The 19,883-nt window shown below is 48.2% G+C and overlaps 1 protein-coding gene across 2 annotated transcripts in view; it reads right to left on the reverse strand.

Moving 5' to 3' along the window:
• The window catches only part of TMOD1 (tropomodulin 1), a 94,252-nt gene extending 86,109 nt beyond the window's left edge, over positions 1-8,143 (reverse strand). For both annotated transcript variants that reach the window (XM_029055211.2, XM_029055213.2), the window contains exon 1: positions 7,981-8,143. The gene's annotated coding sequence lies outside the window, so the exon portion shown is untranslated. The remainder of the gene's footprint in view (positions 1-7,980) is intronic.
• Between the last annotated feature and the right edge of the window lie 11,740 nt (positions 8,144-19,883).

A 19,883-nucleotide genomic window follows, 5' to 3' on the forward strand; every position in this document is an offset into this window, starting at 1 on the left:
AGGTCATGGGTTAGAATCTCGGCTCTGCCACTTGCCAGCTGGGTGACTGTGGGCAAATAACTTCACTTCTTGGTGCCTCAGTTACCTCATCTGTCAAATGGGGATTAAGACTGGGAGCCTCACGTGGGACAACCAGATTACCCTGTATCTACCCCAGCGCTTAGAATAGTGCTCTGCACATAGTAAGCACTTAACAAATACCAACATTTTTATTATTGAGGCCAGAGCACCATACTAAGTGCTTGGGAGAGTACAGTATAATTTTCATTACCCTATTTATTTTGTTAATGAGATGTACATCACCTTGATTCTATTTATTGCTATTGTTTTAATGAGATGTTCATCCCCTTGATTCTATTTATTGCTATTGCGTTTGTCTGTCTGTCTCCCCCGATTAGACTGTAAGCCTAATGGGCAGGGACTGTCTCTATCTGTTGCCGATTTGTACATTCCAAGCGCTTAGTACAATGCTCTGCACATAGTAAGCGCTCAATAAATACTATTGAATGAATGAATATAACAATAAACAGATACATTCCCTGCCCACAATGAGTTTACAGTCTAGAAAGGATCCAGAACTGAGACTTGAAAGGACACCTATAGTTAGGAAGTGGGAGGCACAAGAGAAGTCAGTGAAAGGCACCAAGGAGGAGCACAGTGCCAGAAAAACCAAGGTAGCATTTCCAGGACAAGTAGATCGTTTCAGTGAAGTGGAAAGGGTGAAAGACATTGTTCAGGGTCAAGAAGGGATTGGAGAGGAAGCGGGTACATATACAGCCCATTCAAACAGTTTGGATAGGAATGGGAGGGTAGAGATGGGGTGATAGCTAGATGACATAGTGGGGTCAAGGGAGGGGTTTTTTTGTTTTGTTTTTAAGGATAGGGAACATGGGAGCATGCTTTTACTTGCTAATCTCACACTACAACTCAGCCAACACACACCACTCCTCCAACACCAACCTGCTCACTGTACCTTGATCTCATCTGTTCCGCTGATGACCCCTTGCTCATATCCAACAGACATACTCATCCCACCTTCAAAGCCCCTTATTTAAAAAAAAACAAACCACCTTCTCCAAAAAGGCTTCCCTGACTAACCCCTCATTTCCTCAACTATTTGCCCTCCCTTTTGGGTAGCCTACGCACTTGTTCTGCACCCCTTAAACACCCTTACTCACCTCACCCCAGCCCCATATCACAAGTACATATCCTTATGCTCTGCCGTTTCACCTTTCTGTAATTTATGTAAGCTCTTTTAGAGCAGGAATCGTGTCTACCAGCTCTACTGTAGTATATTCTCTCCCAGTGCTTTGCATTCAGCAAGTGCACAACAAATACCTTTGATAGATTAGTAGGAGGCACAATTGTTTTTGTCTCTCCTTTAACTGCTTTAATTATAACCCTCTAGCAATAATAATAATAATAATATTTATTAAGTATTAAATACTGGAGCAGATACATGATATTCAAGTTAGATACAATTCCCTACCCCACGTGAGCGTCACAGGTCGAAGTGTGAGCGAGTAGGATTTAATCACCATTTTACAGATGAGGAAACTGAGACACAGAAATTAAGTGACTTGCCCAAAGTCACACAGCAGACAAGTGGTGGAGCTGAGATTAGAATCCAGGTCCTGACACCCAGGCCCATGCTCTTCCACTAGGCCGTGCTCTTTCCCATCTTGCTCTTCCCTCTTTCCATGTCCTTATCTCTTCCTAACTGATCTCTGCCCCCTGGATATCCTGTTGTCAAGCAACCTTTTATCTGAATGAACATGGAGGGAATGGAATTCCTCATCATTCTTTGAGTGATCTTTCCCCTTTCCTGTCACTCTGGGAGGGGAATGCTTAAATTCCACTCTCCAAACCACAGCCTCCCCCCCTGCCTTCTCTTCTACATACACCCTCCCCCTAAATCTGACCTGTTCCCCAACAAAGACCTCTGATCTTCTGACCCCCTCCAATTTTCTAAAGTTGTCACGTCACATTTGATCCCCATACCCAAATTACCTTCTTTCAACATAAAAATCCAAACCTTCAACACCACCCTTTCCACGGAATTCAATTCCCTCACTCTCCTTCACCGATCTCATATCACCAACCCTCTGCCCTGGATCACCTCCACAGTATGCTTCTTCCACACTTGTGCACAAGCTGAAGAGCACTGCTGGCAGGAAGCATCATGGCCTACTGGATAGAGCATAGCCCTGGGAATCCAAAGGACCTGACTCCCTCCAATCTGGCTTCCACCCCCTCCACTCCACAGAAACTGCCCTTTCTAAGGTCAATGATCTGCTTGCCAATTCCAACCACCTCCATATTAGTCTAATCCTCCTCAACCTCTCAGCTGCCTTCAACAATGTTGACCCCCCACCTCTTCTCCAGGAAACATTATCCAACCTTGGCTTCATTGATATAAATATTTTATATTAATGTCCATCTCCCCCTAAAGGTTGTAGGCTCATTGTGGGCAAGAAATGTGTCTGTCATATTATACTCTCCCAAGCACTTCATACAGTGCTCTGCACACAGTAAATGCTCAGTAAATATTATTGACTGATTGACTGTCCTCTCTGATCGCTTCTTCTCAGTCTTTTTCGAAAGCCCATCCTTTGTTTCTCAGCCTTTAACACTGGGAGTCCCTCAAGCCTCAGTTCTGGGTCCTCTTCTATTCTCCATTTACATCCATTCCCTTGGAGAATTCATTCACTCCCTCAGTTTCAACTACCATTTCTATGCAGATGATTCCCCTCCCCCCCCAAATCAGTTTCTCCAGCCCTGACCTCTCCTTCTCTGTAATCCCCATTTCCTCTTGCCTTCAGGACATCTCTACCTGGATGTCTGCCAATACTTCAAACATGTTCAAGACAGAACTCCTTATCTTTTCCCACCAAACCCTCTCCTCTCCATCACTGTATATAATACCTCTGTCCTTCCTATCTCAAAAGTCTGTAACCTTGGCATTATCCTCAGTGTCTTATTCAACCTGAATATTTAATGTTGGCGTTTGTTAAGTGCTTACTATGTGCCGAGCACTGTTCTAAGCGCTGGGGTAGACACAGGGGAACCAGGTTGTCCCACGTGGGGCTCACAGTCTTAATCCCCATTTTACAGATGAGGTCACTGAGGCACCAAGAAGTGAAGTGACTTGCCCACAGTCACACAGCTGACAAGTGGCAGAGCTGGGATTCGAACCCATGACCTCTGACTCCAAAGCCCGTGCCCTTTCCACTGAGCCACGCTACCAAATCCTATCCATCCTATCATCACAATTTTGCTAAAACTGATTAAAATTCACCCTTTCTTCTCCATCCAGACTGCTACTAGACCCATCCAAATCATTTATATCCCACCTTGGCTACTGCATCAGCCTCCTCACCAACCTCTCTGTCTCCTGTCTCTCCCAACTTCAGTCCATAACTCACTCTGCTGCCTGGATTCTGCTGCCTGGATCATCTTTGTTAAAAAAACAAAGAAAAAAACCCAAAACATAAAGTCCTAGTCTCCCCTCTCAAGAACTTCCAATGGCCAGTGGTTGCCCATCCACCTCCACATCAAACAGAAACTCCTTACCACTGGCTTTAAAAACACTCAATCAGCTCACCCCCTCATACTTTACTTCACTGATTTCCTACTACAACCAGTCCACACACTTCACTTCTCTAATGCCAATTTACTCACTGTAACTTAATCTTGTTTATCTTGCCACTGACCCCTTGCCCGTGTCCTCCCTCTTCATATTTGACAGACCACCACTCTCCCCACCTTATTAAGAATCACATAACCACCAAGAGGCCTTCCTCAATTAACCCCTCCCCTCCCCACCCGCTTCTCCCTTCTGCCTCTCCTATATATTTGGATCTATATCCTTTATGCACTTAATATTCACCCCACCCTAAGCCCCAAAGCACTTGTGGACATGTCCATTATTTATTTTAATGTCTATCCCCCCATCCACCTCCAGAAGGTAAGATCCTTGTAGGCAGGGAATGTGTCCACCAACTCTGTTGTAGTCTCCCAAGCACTTAGTAGAGTGCTCCACACACAATAAATGTTCAAAATATGCCATTGACTAAACCCTGCCTCTCCACAGAAAAAGAAGTGGGGCTGGTTTACTGCATAAAGTCAAAGGAATTAAGCCCAAGGCAGTGTGTTTACTGGGGCCTTTGCCAACTCCCCCCCACCCCCCAAAAGCACACCAGCTCTTGACTTTACCAACATAGCCACTGCTTGGGGCATTATAAAGATGGTATTTTTCTCAAACATCTTGGTGTCTGGATCTAAAAGGAGATGTTGCCTTTTAAATTGTGGAAATGGGCCAGCAGGAGCCTCAGGTTCCTTAGCCCACCCCTGGAGGTAGTGATTAACACAGATAGGTGCTAAACACTGCCAGCTCCCAGTTTTTTACCTCCAGAAAAAAGCTCATTGGTTCCTTGGTTGGGAGAGGTCATTAAACTGAGAGTGAATAGAAAGGGGGAAAGCGGTTTGATACCTGCCTATGTATGTATGTTTACTCAACCAGATGCAGCCTGCTTCAGGGTGTCAGTATGGTTGAGTTGGGAAGAGGGAGACTCCTGGATGTCCCCCTTTCTCCCACACCCTATGGAGAAGAGTATGCCACAGGGTGGAAGTGTAGAGAGGAAGAAGGGAGGAGAGTTAGTAAAGTCACTTGGAAACAGTAGCAGTCCTCCTGATTCTCTCCTTCCCCCTCTCAGTCAAGCAAAAGGCCTACTGGAAGAGGCCACTCATGTCTCCCCTATACATCGTTTAGACTGTGAGCCCGTCGTTGGGCAGGGATTGTCTCTGTTGCCGAATTGTACATTCCAAGTGCTTAGTACAGTGCTCTAACCCCTAACTAACTAAGGGGTTAATTGAGGAAGGCCTCTTGAAGGTTATGTAATTCTTACCTCTTGGGGGTCATGTGATTCTTAATTCTAATAAATACTATTGAATGAATGAATGAATCTGCCACCATTCTGGCTGATGACATTTTAATATCATCATCGACGGTCATGTGAGCCCCCTGCCTCCCACACACTAGACTGCTCTGCTCTGGGTGCCTCGTTTTCTTAATGTGGCTCTGAATAGAGGGAGGGCAACATTTTTGAATGTAGAATGAATCCTCACAGTGAAAGGGATTCAGGGGGGCCGCTCTGAGGGACCTCACTGGGCAGCACCTGGTTCTCATGTTTAATTGCTGAACTGCTAACTCGTCTTCTTCCCCTTAGACTGTCACTTTCTTGAGGATGGGAACGGTGTCAACTTTTTCTCTGAGTTCCCCCAAACCCCGGTACAGAATTATGCGAAATGTAGGTCTCAATAAATACATTTTGAAGATGATGATGACAGAACAAACCCATCTGGTTGAACACAGCACAAGAATAATTTGTGAGAACAAATTGAAGCTTGCAGATCAACATTATCTAACCTTGGCTTCACTGATACTGTCCTCTCTTTGTTCTAACTCTCTGGCCATTCATTCTCAGTCTCTTTCCCAGGCTCCTCCTCTACTCCTTTTGGGCAGGGAATGAGCTGTTCTAATCAGAGAACTGAGCAGGACCTACCTACCCAAGGTCATTCTGTTGACATCCATTTCAAAAACTTTCAAGAGATCCTCAAATGGAAGCCACCCTTAAGTGTTCTAGTATTAAAGGTGGGTGACACAGTAAGCCCTCAAATATAATTCATTGAATGAATCAGAATGATATTAACTGTTCAGAAATTCCTCTTTAATACTTATCAATAGGTTCATGAGAGCTTGATACTAGCCCCCCACAAAAGCAGATCTGTATCTCAACCCCCTTCACGTAACTCCTCATTGCCTCCATACATATATTCACAAATAAATTGCATGCCTTTTTGATGCCATGGTGTTATTTTTAGGGCCCCAGTGTGCTTTACAGTACAAAGCTGTATTTTGACAATCTCCTAGAAAATACCCACACATAATTCAAACACCATGTACTTACTTGTAGTTCCCAGCTCACTCATATCAAGTTGGCATTCTTAATGTATTGCATCTACTCCAGTGCTTGACACCTAGTAAACGCTTAAATAACAGTTATTAGTATTCCTGGACAGAGAATCCTAATGCATCTGAAGTAGGAGATGCACTTGACCACAACGCCACCATTTTGCCATTTGATTTTTTTCCCCCTAAACCAACCATATGCAAATCCTCCTTTACAGTCCAAAAAAGTTGGTGTTAAGAGGTAAATTATTTCAGGTGCTATACAAAATGATAGAGACTACTTGTCTTTTTTTTTGTGGCGGGGGAGGGAATCCCTTCAAAAGCATAATGAAACAATGCTCAGAACAGGAGGGAAAGGAGCTTAAATTTGAGGCTTGAGGGATTCTGGTTGGAAGAAAAGAAGGAATTTCCTGGCAGTAGAAGGAAAAGGTCACACCGCCTCAACACTTCTTTAACTCCCCATCCGTTTATTACTTGATTTGTTCACATGTTCCCATCCGTTTATTACTTGATTTGTTCACATGTTTGAATCCATAGTTTAGCTCACCATGAACTATTGTCTATTTGTTGATTCATGTCCAGATGTTTCCCCCACCCCCCAAGCACCCCCAGTGGATCCCATCCTCTCCTTCAGGACGGAGGCTCCTCGACGGGAGTCTCCATCCTTATTAAACGGTGGGAATACAAATTAGGATAATGATGATTCGTATTTCAATATAGAGAAGCAGCGTGGTTCAGTGGAAAGAGCCCGGGCTTGGAAGTCAGAGGTCATGGGTTCCAATCCCGGCTCCACCACTTGTCAGCTGTGTGATTTTGGGAAAGTCATTTCACTTCTCTGGGACTCAGTGACCTCATCTGGAAAATGGGAATTAAGACTGTGAGCCCCACGTGGGACAACCTGATCCCCTCGTATCCTCCCCAGCGCTTAGACCAGTGCTTGGCACATAGTAAGCGCTTAACAAATGCCCTCCCCCGCCCTCCTAAAAAAGGTCTCATTTAAAAGACACAGGATAGAAGGAAGGTTTTCAAGTGGTGTCAATTCCCACTTGGCACTCGGCACTTGCCCTAAGTATCGGAGAGTTTTCTTCCCGTAAACAAAAAGCAAAAATCCTCTTCGGTTTGTCAAAATTCAGATCACTGGATGACTTAAGAGAGTGGGAAGGCAGTCTACTATTCATTTATTGCAAGCCAATAAGTAGGAGCGTTCCAGGTTTTGGCAAGGCGAGGAGGGGTTTCTCCGGCTGCCGGTGCCCAAGGATGAAGCCCAGAGCAAAGTTTCTGATGGGGGAAATGGATCGACTGGGAGGGCAGAGTGAACTGGACCACATCTGGAAGGCGGCGGCAGGACTTGGCTGCCGTGCTCGTGTTCCCCCCCCCCCCCCACACCCCGCAGCCCACTCCCCAGCGGACACCACTACCTCTCGGGGTCGGTTCACCGGCTTTCCTACAGGGAGAATTTTTCTCCTCCGCCCCACACCAGGATTGCGGGGGGGGGGGGCTGGATCTCGCCCCCCAACTCGCTCGCCCACATTGGGCAGCCACAGGGAGGCCCCTGAGGCCGCGCCCGGCTGAGCATCGAGGGGGTTGGATTCGGGAGGGCGCACGATCCGAAAACAGAGCCACCTTGGAGTCAGCTCTGCTCTGAAGCCGCCGCCCTCCTCAGCGGGGTGGCACCTGTGCCAGCCACCTGAGCCAGCCGGGCAGGATGGGGGGGCATGGGGAGGGGAAGGAGAGAGAGAGCGTAGACTGAGCCTCGAGGGAGGCGGGGGCTCCGGGGGCTGCCTGGGCCCCTCCGCCTGCTCCCCCTGCGCTCAGCCCAGGCGGCGACTGCTATTTATAGAGAGGAGCTGCTCCCAGTCCCCCTTGGTGACAGCTGAATATTTTGACCAGATATGGCTCGGGCTCCGCGAGCTAGCAAGGGGCCCGCACGTCCCGGGGAGCGCGAGGGGGGGACCCCGAGGCCGAGGGAGGTCGCGGCTGGGGATGGGGGCGCTGGGGGGGGGACGCACCTCTTAGCCGATCCGCCGGGAGCGGTGGGGTGGCTGCGCGGGGTGGCGCTCTCCCGGCCAGAGGGTGGAGAAGAAGCGGAGAAGGCGCGCAAAAGGCGCCCTACCGTGCCGTCCCGAGAGCCCCGGTGCTGGCCTGGGGAGCCTCCCGCTGTGCTGCTCCGAAGGACGAAGCGGGGGCGGGGTGAGAAAGCGGACGATGGAGAGGGGCGGGTTTAAAATAGCGGCTCACGGCGCCCGCCACTCAGCGCCACCGCTCCGCGGCCCAAGCGGAGCCTGATGCCCTCCCCTCTCCCCTCTCCCCCCCCCCCCCCCCCAACACACACACCACCCAGAAGGCTCGTTGAGAGATCGTCCCAGCCCGAGGAGGAGGGAGAACGAGAAGGTCCAGGGCTGTGTAGACGTGCGCCCCACTCCCTGCAATGGATGCGGGAGATAGTGGTGCTGAACCACCCTTTCGAAGGACGGCTAGCTTGAATCGAGCACCATTCATTCTAATGGTATTTACTGAGCGCCGACTGTGTGCAGAGCACTGCATTTGTGTGCCAGGCACTGTACCAAGTGGCTGGGAGGGGCAGTGCCATGCAGTAGAGTAGGCGAGCCCATCCCTGCCCTCGAGGAATTTACACCCTAATGGGTGAGGTTGACATTTACAGAGAGGGGGAAGAAGAAATGGGCAAAAGGGTTACACAGATGAGGAGGTGCTTAAATAGTAGAGAGGATATGACCACGTCTTGGGAAGTGTTGTGGGAAGTTGTGCGGGAAGAGGGCACAGAGGTGCCGAGATGGTAATAATAATCGTTGTGGTATTGGTGAAGCGCTTCCTATGTGCCAAGCACTCTTCTAAGCGCTGGGGTGGTTACAAGGTAATCAGGTTGGACACAGTCCCCGTCCCACATGGGGTTCACCGTCTTGATCCCCATTTAACAGATAGGTAACTGAGGCACAGAGAAGTTAAGTGACTTGCCCAAGGTTACACAGACACGTGGCAGAGCCGGGATTAGAACCCAGGTCCTCTGACTCCTAGGCCCGGGCTCTTTCTACTAGGCCTCACTGTCTAGTGGCCACGCTGTGGTAGTTGGGGAGGAATATGACCTGGGGCGAGAAACATGGAAAACGAAGTCGTGTGTCCTTCGGTTGCCCTCTCCCTCATCCACGGGTGCTTGATGATCTCTATCTTCCCTCCCTATGTTTTACACAGACCAGTCGCCCCCTTCCCCTCCCTCCAACGCCCTCCCCACATACCTCTCCCTAAATGAGTGGGGAGGTCTATAGGAAGCAAGATAGCTCTAAGCACAGAAGTTAGGTCCTCCAAATTCTAATCTTGGTTCCACTGGATTCCATTTTTTAGGTAAATTACTTAGGCTACCTGTGACTCTATTTGGAGCAGGACAAATAGCTGCTACCCATTCACCTTTAAGGAATATAATGAAGGAGAGTACTTAGAACTCTACTTCTGGTATTCTCAGTCTGGAAGAGGACAGAATACAGCGTGCTCTACTGAAGTGGTCACAATTTCATAATTATTGATTTTTGGAAATGAAAAACGGTACTGAATTTGTGGATTACATTCCACTTCTTTAGGGATTCCTTTCAACATATGCCTTGAGCACCCCACCCCCACCCCCCCATCCAGAAATCTGACACTCTGATCAGTACTGGGAGTTCTCAACTGACAAGTCCTCGACAGCTCGAGATAGCGAGAGTTTATTAAATGACTTCAGGGTCAATAGGGCATTTGGCTCAACTAAGTACTGTCCCCCTCTTCAGGGGCCTCTCCAAGTTTTGTCCAGGCTTCTGTCTTTCTGGTGGGACCCTTTTAACTTACACTAGTTCACTTGGGGAGACCTCCTCCCTGCCCCCCAATCAACTTTCTTTAAATCTCGCTTTACTGGGATTAATAGTCTGGATCAGGTCACGTCATTTCAGCCACCTCCAAGTATACCCGCTTCTTTTACTTTGGGGTTGCTGTCTTATAAAACCCCATATTGAGCAGTACTCCCATTGTAGTGCTCAGTGGTTCTGATGCCTTGCAAATGCACAGAAGCAGTTCCTTCTGAATCTGTGATAGTAACCAAACAAGCTCACCTTGTTGGTTAAACAGCTCCTAATTCAGTGGTCTAGCCAGCACATGTTATCAATCAATCAATGGTCTTTACTGAGCACTTTCTATGTGCAGAGCACCGTACTAAGTGCTTATTCCAGAACTGAGTGTAATCAAATGGCCCTGACTTTCTTAGCCTCAGCGATGGTGTTCTGTGCAAATCAGGAACTTTCTCAAGCAACTGGACAGACTTTGTTCAACCACTATTGGCAGCAAAAACTCTTGGGGCAAGAAACACCCTCCCTCTTTACTTAGATGCACACACACACACACACACACACACACACACACTCCACAACTACAGGAAGTCTTCAGACTTGTGGGACACTTGGTTCTTGAAACTGGGTCTTAAGTCAAAATGTAAATTGAAACTATTTTTTTCAGAGGAACAATGATATAAAAGTTGGATAATCTACCCCCACACTAAAGTTCAAGTCACTTAAGACCAGGGACTGAAAGCTACAGTCCTTTGAGGACCCAGGATCCAACCACGTCTTCCATCACCACCACCATCACCATCACCCTGCTCAAAATCAATCAATCAATCACCACATCCCTGCTTTCTTCTCTCACCATGGTCTCAAAACCCCATCCCCAACATCACACTCCATCAGCTCACTCCCATCCAACCAATCCCCACCCCTTACACCATCTACTCTTGACTCCATTCCCACAACCCCATCTAAATGCAGCCTGTGAAACTCCCACTCCATTGGCTGAAGACTTCCTTTCAAACTCTTTCCAACTCAGTCACTGCTCTTCATCATCATGTTTCCAGATGACACTGTTGTCCCTATCACTGTCTCCCAATCTTAACATCTCCCAATCCCCCAGGCTCACTGGAAAAGGGAGAGGAGTCAGCCTACTTCTTGCTCTTCAGTGCCACTTTGGCACTATCCCGCCCCCTCCATCTCTCTTTCTTCTCCTTTGAAGCCCATGTCATCTGCCTCTACCACCTTCTCGATTACTAGCTGCCATCATCTGAGCAATTTTTATGTCTTTCACACCCTACTTCTCTCTTCTTCCCTACAATGATCTTCTGAGGACTTTGATATCCATGGGGGCATTCCTAATGACCTCTCAGGTGACCACTTCCTCTCACTTGACAACCACTCTGACTTCCTACTCCACACCAATTCAACAATTTGGGCATAGGCTATATCATCATCACTAGTCTCTGTACCATTTCTAGGCTCACCAACTCTCAATTACCCTATGATCACAACCACCTAACCCGTCTTCTTTCTGCTCCCTGAAAAACCTGTCCCCTCCACCTCCCGAGACCTCAGCTCTCTTAGACCCTATCAATTTATCCCAGGCTACCATGCTCCATTTGGACGCAATCAAACAATAGTATTACTTGAGTGTTAGTACAGAGCACTGCACTAAGCACTTGGGTGAGTTCCACAGAGTTAGTAGGCACTTGGGAGAGTACAGTACAACAGAGTTGGTAGTTGCGTTTCCTGCCCACAAGAAATTTACAGTCCAGAGAGAGAAATAGACATTAAAATAATCTAAGGATATGTACATAAGTGCTGTGGCATTGAAGTGATATGATTCCCACCCTAAAGGAGCTTACAGTATAGTGGAGGTGGGGCAGAGGTGTTGGGAGAACAGATACTAAAATAAATTACAGGTAGGAGGTAGCAATAAGAGTGGAAAGGTATGTGCAAAAAGCCTAATGTGGGTTCAGGGAAGGGGACACAGCAGTACCCATGCACTTAATTGATGCAGAAGTGCTGAAGTGACAGTAGAGGGGCGAATAGGGTGGGGAGATGAGCGATCAATCAGGAAAGTCTACTGGATATGATTTCAGAACAACTTTGAATTTGGGGAGAACAGTGGTCTTCTGGAAATGAAGAGGGAGGGAGTTCCAGGCAAGAAGGAGGGAATGAGAAAGAGGTCAGAGGCAAGAGAGAAGAGAATGAAGCATCTTACTAAGGGATAGGGTAGATGAAAACTGCTCCCAAGCTTGTTCTAGCTCTTTTCACATCACACTTCAACTACTGCTTCAGCCTCCTCGCTGACCTCTCTGCCTCCTCTCTCTCCCCACTCCAGTCCCTACTTGGCAATGCTACCCAGATCACCTCTCTAAAACACCATTCAGTCCACATCTTCCTACTTCTTAAAAACCTCCAATCCAATGTGGTGGTCGCCCATCCACCACCACATAAAGCAGAAATTCCTCACCTTTGGCTTTAAGGCACCAAATCACCTCTGTCCCCCTTATTTACCCTTGCTCTTCTTCCACTACAACCGAGCCCTCACATTTCACTCCTCTAACACCAACCTACTCACTGTGCCCCTCTCTTGCCTCCTTTGACATTGACCCCTTCCTCACATACCTCCCTCATACCTAGAACTCCCTCCTCCTTCATATCCAGCAGAGTACTTCTCTCACCATCTTCAAATCCCTACTGAAATGACATTTCTTCTGAGAATCCTTCCCTGACTAACTGCTTGTCTCCCCACCCTATTTTCCCTCCCTTTGGTCAAGACTGTAAGCTTGCTTGGGCAGGGAATGTGTCTGCTATATCATTATACTGTACTCTCCCAAGCACCTTGTACAGTGCTTTGTACTCATTCACTCAATTGTATTTATTGAGTGTTTACTGTGTTCAGAGCACTGCACTAATCACTGAACTTACACTTACAGTGTAAGCTCTCAGTAAATACTATTGATTGATTGATTGATCACATATGCACTTGAATTCATGGCCCTTAAGCACTTAAATACTCATGTCTGTCTCTCCCACCTCCCCAACAGTACTAACGTTCACTCTTTACACTCTCCACTTGGTTGCTTTCCCAACCTGTAATTTATTTTAATGAAGGTCTCCCCCATTAGTTTGTAAACTCCTTGAGAACAGGAATTATGTCTGCTTATTCTGTTGCACTCTGGCATGAAACAGTGCTCTGCACACGGTAGGCACTTTATAAAGACCATTAACTGATTGAATGAAGTGGTAGATGAACCCATGGAAGTTCAACCAATCACTCATATTTATTGAACCCTTACTGTGTGCAGAGCATTGAGCTAAGCATTTGGGAGGGTACAGTAAAGATTTGGTAGACATGCTCACTGCTCACAAGGAGCTTACAGTCTGGAGGGGGAGACAGACATTAAATTAAATAAATTACAGATATGTACATAAGTGCTGTGGGGCTGAGGGAGGGAGTGAATAAAGGGAGCAAATCAGGGTGAAGCAGAAGGGGAAATGAGGCTTAGTTAGGGAAGGCCTCTTGGAGGAGATGTGCCTTTAATAAGACTTTGAAGGTGGGGAGAGTGATTGTCTGTCAGATATGAAGAGGAAGGGCAATCCAGGCCACAGGCAGGATGTGGGTGAGAGGTCGGCGTCAAGACAGAGGAGACTAAAGTACAGTGAGTAGGTTGGCATTAGAGAAGCAAAACGTGCGAGCTGGGTTGTAATAGGAGAGCAGTGAGTTGAGGTAGGAGGGGGAAAGGTGATCGAGTACTTTGAAGCACTTTTATGGATTTTCAATTTGATGTAGAGGTGGATGGGCAACCACTGGAGGTTCTTGAGGAGAGGAGAAACATGGACTGAACCTTTTTGTAGAAAAATGGTCCAAGCAGTAGAGTGAAATGTGGACTGGAGTGAGAGAGACAGGAGGCAGGGAGGTCAGCAAGGGGGCTGATGCAGTAATCAAGGTGGGATAGGATAGGTATTTGGATTAACATGGTAGCAGGATGGAAAGGAAAGAGCAAATTTTAATGATGTTGTGAAGACTGAACTGACAGGATTTGGTGATAGATTGAATATGTGGGTTGAATTCAGTCGTATTTATTGAGCGCTTATTTTGTGCAGAGCACTGAACTAAGCACTTGGAAAGTACAGTCTGTCAACAGATAGAGACAATCCCTACCCAAGAACAGGCTCACAGTCTAGAAGGGAGATGTGTCTTGAGTGAGAGAGATGTGTCAGGCTTGTGAGGCAGGGAGGATGGTGGTGCTATCTACAGTGACCAGGAAAGTCATGAGGAGGACAGGGTTTGGGTGGGAATATAAGGAGTTCTGATTTGGACATGTAAAGTTGGAGGTGTTGGTTGGATATCCAAGTAGAGATGTTCTGAAGGCAGGAGGAAATGTGAGACTGCAGAAGAGAGAGATCAGGGCTGGGATCAGGATTTGGGAGTCATGCACATAGAGATTGTAATTGAAGCCATGGGAGTGAATGAGTTCCACAAGGGAATGCATGTCGATGGAGAATAAAAGGGGACCCAGAACTGAACCTTGAGGGACACACAGAGTTGGGAGCCAGTAGAGGACCCTGTGAAAGAGACTGAGAATGAGCAGCCAGAGAGGAGAACCAGGAGAAGACAGTGTCAGTGAAGCCAAGGTTGGATAATGTTTCCAGAAGGGGATGGTCGACAGTGCCAAAAGCAGCTAAGAGGTTGAGGAGGATTAGGATGGAGTAGAGGCCTTTGGATCTGGCAAGAAGGAGATCATTTGTGAACTTTGAGAGGGAAGTTGCTGCGGCATGAAAGGGGTGGAATCTAGATTGGAGGAGGTCAAGAAGAGAATTGGAGAGGAACTGGAGACAGAGGGTCTAGACAACTTGCTCAAGGAGTTTGGTAGGCAGGAAATGTGGTTATAACTGGAGGGAGACCTGGGGTAAAGGGAGGGTTCTTTAAGGAACGGGGAAGACATGAGCATGTTTGAAAGCAATGGGGGAAAGCCACTGAATAGTTGAAGATGGAGGTCAGGGAGGGAAGAAGAGAGGGGGCAAATGCTTTGATAAGGGATAGGGTCAGAGGCACAGGTGGAAAGGTTGGATTTTGAGAGAAAGCACAAGCCCTCTAAAGATCATGCTAGAAAAGATGGGAGAGTTGAAGAAGGGGGAGAAGGAGAGGAGGTACTTGAGAGGAGCAGGAAAGATTTTAGGGAGATCACACCTGATGTTTTCAATTTTCTCAATAACCTACATGGCCAGGTTATTAGGGGCAAGAGATGGAGGGATCGGGGTTTTGAGGAGGGAGTCAAATGTCTGAAACAACTGGCAAGGGCAATGTCATGGGAGTCAATAAGGATGGAGAGAAATCATGTTGCCGGGAGAGGAGAGTGCAGAGTTAAAGCAGGTAAGGATGAACTTAAAGTGGACAAGGTCCTCCTGATATCTGGATTTCCACCAGCAGTTCTCTGCAGCTCATGCACAGGAGTAAAGGAAGTGGACTGGAGGTGATCCAACTCTGTGGGTTAGTGGTATGTGATTGATGAAAGGATAAGGGAGTGAGTGAGTGAATTCAGTAGAGAGGTTGTTGTTGAGAGCATCAATGTGGTCATCAAGGGAGGGTACTTAGGCATGGAGACTAAATGCAGCATGTTGACTTCAAAAAATTGGATGGACTCATAAGATCAAAGTCTCTGTGGTGGAACATGAGAGATTCGTGGGGAGTGGGTGTTTGGGAGAGAAGAGTGGTAAGAAGGTTGTGGTTGGATAGAGGGATTTCAGAGTTTGTGAGTGTAGAGATTGGACAATGACTAGAGATAATGAGATTTAGTATGTGCCCACGGTGGTGAGTGGGTGAGGTGAGGTACAGCAAGTCAGTGGAGTTGAGGAGTAATAGAGAATGGGCAGCAGAATGATCATCAGGAACATCTATGTTTACACTGAAGTCCCCAGTGATCAATGCAGGGATGGAGAAAGAGAGAAGAAATGTGAGAAAGACTTCAAAATGGTTGGAGGTGGGATCTGGGGGGAGGAAGATGACTGTGACTAGAATCTAGAGTGAGTGGTAGAGGTGGTTGTTTTGGGCTTCAAAGGACAAAAGAGACATTGGGGAGCAAGAAGGAAGCCCACTCCTCCCCTTTCGCAGTGCTCCCCTCTAGAGAGAGGAGCAAGGGAGACAGTGTCATGTGGGGAGATCCAGGTTTTAGTGATGGTGAGGAGGAGCAGTGACTCGGTCAGGAAGAGGTCAAGGATGAAGGGAAGTTTTCCCATGACTGCGTGGGGGCTCCACGGACCACACTCTTCTGAGGCTGTGATGGGGGGCAGTGCAGGGACAGGAGATGGTGTGATGTGTAGGGCAGCTTAGATGGGAGTGAGCTGATGGGGGCTGGCATGGGGGAGGGGGATGAGAGGTGGCGTTGGGATAAGAAAACAAGAACGTCCGGGGGGAGGAGGTTGGGGCGGCAAAAGGGGCAGGGAAGAGTTGAGTGGAGTGGATGCTGGGAAGGGGGTGCAAGGACGGGCTGATTGAAGGGAGGGGATTGCGGGGATGTGATGAGGTCAGAAAAATTTAAGGGTTTCAGGTGAGGTTATCAACAGCCATAACCGCTTAATCCAGTGGTTCCATGATTAATTAAATTAATTAATTAATTAATTACAATTAAATTGCTGAATTGTATCCAGGTCCTTGGGTCCTTGAGAGTGAAGAGGTGAGTATTTAAGAATAAACCAGAGGCAGGGTTGATGTACAGGAAGGTAGCTATGGACATGTCCAAATCTGGGTCATTGTCACAAGGGTGTTCTATGTTCTGTTCACATCTGATTGGGCCTTCCACTCTGACCGGCGATGGGAGCTCTGGGTCATCTGCCCTGACCAATCATGGGAGCTCCGGGGCCTCTGATGTGACCAGTGATGAGATCTCATGAGTCTCTGCTCTGACCAGTGCTCAAGTCTAAGTAGGAGGGAGTAGGATTTAATCCCCATTTTACAGTTGAGGAAACTGAGGCATGGGGAAGTTAATTGACTTGCCCAAGGTCACACAGCAAGAGATTGGCAGAACCGGAATTAGAATCCAGGTCCTCTGACTCCCAGGCCCATTCTCTGTCCATTAGACTGTGCCACTTCTTGGCTGCAGCAGTTTGGGAGTGAAATCTCTGTGTCCCGGGTGGTGGATGGTAGGCAATGGTTCTGATATTCAGTGACCTGGGCCAGCTCAGGGTAGAGATCTCAGTGCCCTTGGGCAGCTCCCTGTCCTGGGTGGTCTGGGAAGGCTGAAAAAGCTAGGCAGAGAGATATCTCAGTGCCCTCAAGCAGGTCTCTGTCTTGTGCGATGTTCATTGGTCCACACGGAACCGGCTGAAGTAGCTCAGGCTAGAGATCTTGGTTTTCCCGGACAGTTCTCTGCCCCGGAAAATGTTTAACTGTATGGTCCAACTGAGTCAGCATGGCAGAGAGAGCTCTCAGTGTCCTCATGCAGGTCTCTGTCCCAGATCATGTTCGATGGCTCACACAGGCTAAACCAGACAAGTTAAGCAGTCACCCCAGAGCTCCCATGACTGGTCAGAACAAAGGCCCCAAAGCTCCCATCGCTGGTCAGAGTAGAGGCTTCAGAGCTCCCATCAGTGGTAAGAACAGAAGGCACAGAGCTCCTACCACTATTCAAATCAGAGCACCCAGAGAACCCATCACTGGTCAGAGCAGAGACACAGTTTCTGTCTTTACTGGTCAGAGCAGAGACCCTTGAGCTCTCATCACTGATTAGAGGAGAGGCCCCAAAGCTTCCATTATGGGTCAGATCAGGAACCCCAGAGTTCCCACCACTGACTTGTCAGAGCAGAGGCCCCAGTGCTCCAATCACTGGTCAGAGGAGAGGCTCTAGAGCTCCCTTCACTGGTCAGAACAGAACTGCCCCCCACTAAAGCTTCCATCGCTGGTCAGAGCAGACTGGTCAGGGCAAAAAGCTCAGAGATCCTATCACTGTTTAGATCTGAGGCTCCAGTGGTCCCATGACTGGTCAGGGTAGTGGACCCAGCGATTCTGTCACTGGTGAGAGCAGAGACCTTAGTGCTTCAATCATTGGTTGGAGAAGGGACCCCCAGAGCTCCCAACACTGGTCATAGCAGAAACCACAAAACTTGCATCACCGGTCAGAGAAGAGGCCCTAGTCTTCCATCACTGGTCAGAGAAGAGGCCCCAGAGGTCCCATCATTGGTCAGAACAGAGGCCCCAGTGCTCCGTCATTGGTCAGAGCAGAAAGCCAAGACCCTTGTTACTTGTCAGAGCAGAAACCCCAGAGCATCAATCACTGGTTAGAGCAGAGGCTCCAGAGTTCCCTTTAGTGGTCAAAGCAGAAGCTCCAGAACTTGAGCACTGCTCAGAGCAGAGACTCATGAGATCTCATCACTGGTCACATCAGAGGCCCCGGAGCTCCCATGATTGGTCAGGGCAGATGACCCAGAGCTCCCATCGCCGGTCAGAGTGGAAGGCCCAGAGTTCCCATCGCCACTTGGAATCCCAGCTCTGCCACTTGTCAACTGTGTGACCGTGGGCAAGTCACTTCACTTCTCTGGGCCTCAGTTACCTCATCTGTAAAATGGGGATTAACTGTGAGCCTCACGTGGGACAACCTGATGACCCTGTATCTCCCCCAGCACTTAGAACAGTGCTCTGCACATAGTAAGCACTTAACAAATACTAACCAACACTCGGATAAGAGGATGCAGAGCACCCGTTACGGGGTAGAGCAGAGGCACCAGAGCTCCCTTCAGTGGTCAGAACAAAACACTCCCAGAGCTCCCATCACTGGTCAGAGCAGAGATGCCAGAACTCCCTTCACTGGTCAGAGCAGAATCCCCCACTGAGCTCCCATTACTGATCAGAGAAGAGGCTCCAGAGCACCCATCACTGGTCATAGCAGAGGGCCCAGAGCTCCTATCACTGGTCAAAGCAGATGGTACAGAGCTAATAATAATTATGATATTTGATATGCGCTTGCTATGTGCCAAGCACTGTACTAAGCGCTAGTCAGATCAGAAGACACAGAGCACCCATCACTGGTCAGAGCTCCCTTCACTGGACAGAGCAGAACACCCAGAGCTTCCCTCGCTAGCTAGATCAAAGGACCCAGAGTACCCATCACTGGTAGGAGCAGAGGCTCCAGAGTTCCCATCACTGGTCAGAGCAGAAGCCCCAGAGTTTGATCACTAGTCGGAGCAGTGGCCCCAGAACACCCATCGCTATTTGGAGCAGAGATTCCAGAGCTCCCATCGCTTGTCAGGACAGAGACCCCAGAGCTACTATTACTGGTCAAAGTAAAGATCCAGGAGCTCCCATCACTTGTCAGAGCAGAGGTTCCAATGTTCTAATTATTGGTTGGAGAAGGGACTCTAATGCTCCCATCGCTGGTTAAAGCAGAGGCCACAGTGCTTCCAACACTGGTCACAGCTAAGACCCCAGAGCTCACATCACTGGTCAGAGCAGAGGTTCCAATGTTCTAATTACTGGTTGGAGAAGGGACTCTAGTGCTCCCATCGCTGGTTAAAGCAGAGGACACAGTGCTTCCAACACTGGTCACAGCTAAGACCCCAGAGCTCACATCACTGGTCAGAGCAGAGGCCCCAGAGTGTCAATCAATGGTAAGAACAGAGACCTCAGAGCTACAATTACTGATCAGAACAAAGCCCCCTGAGCTCCCATCACTGGTCAGAGAAGAGGCCTCAGAGCTCCCATCACTGGTCAGAGGAGAAACCCCAGAGCTCCCATTACTGGTAGAGCAGAGGCCTCAGAGCCTCCCATCATTGGTCAGAGAAGAGACCCCAGAGCAGAGAGGTCAGCAAGGAGACTGACACAGGAATCAAGGCTGGAAAGGCTAAGTAATTGGATTACTGTGGTAGCAGTTTGGATGGAGAGAGAAGGGTGGATTTTGATGTTGTGAAGGTCGAACTAACAGGATTTAGTGATGGATTAAATATGTGGGTTGAATGAGAAAAAGGAATCAAGGATAATGCCAAAGTTCAGGGCCTGTGAGATAGGAAGGATGGTGGCGCCATCTACAGTGATGGAAAAGTCAGGGGGAGGACAGGGTTTGTAAGGGAAGATTGGAAGTTCTGTATTA

The sequence above is a fragment of the Ornithorhynchus anatinus genome, chromosome X5, assembly GCF_004115215.2.
Source record: "Ornithorhynchus anatinus isolate Pmale09 chromosome X5, mOrnAna1.pri.v4, whole genome shotgun sequence".
Taxonomy (NCBI): Eukaryota; Metazoa; Chordata; class Mammalia; order Monotremata; family Ornithorhynchidae; genus Ornithorhynchus; species Ornithorhynchus anatinus.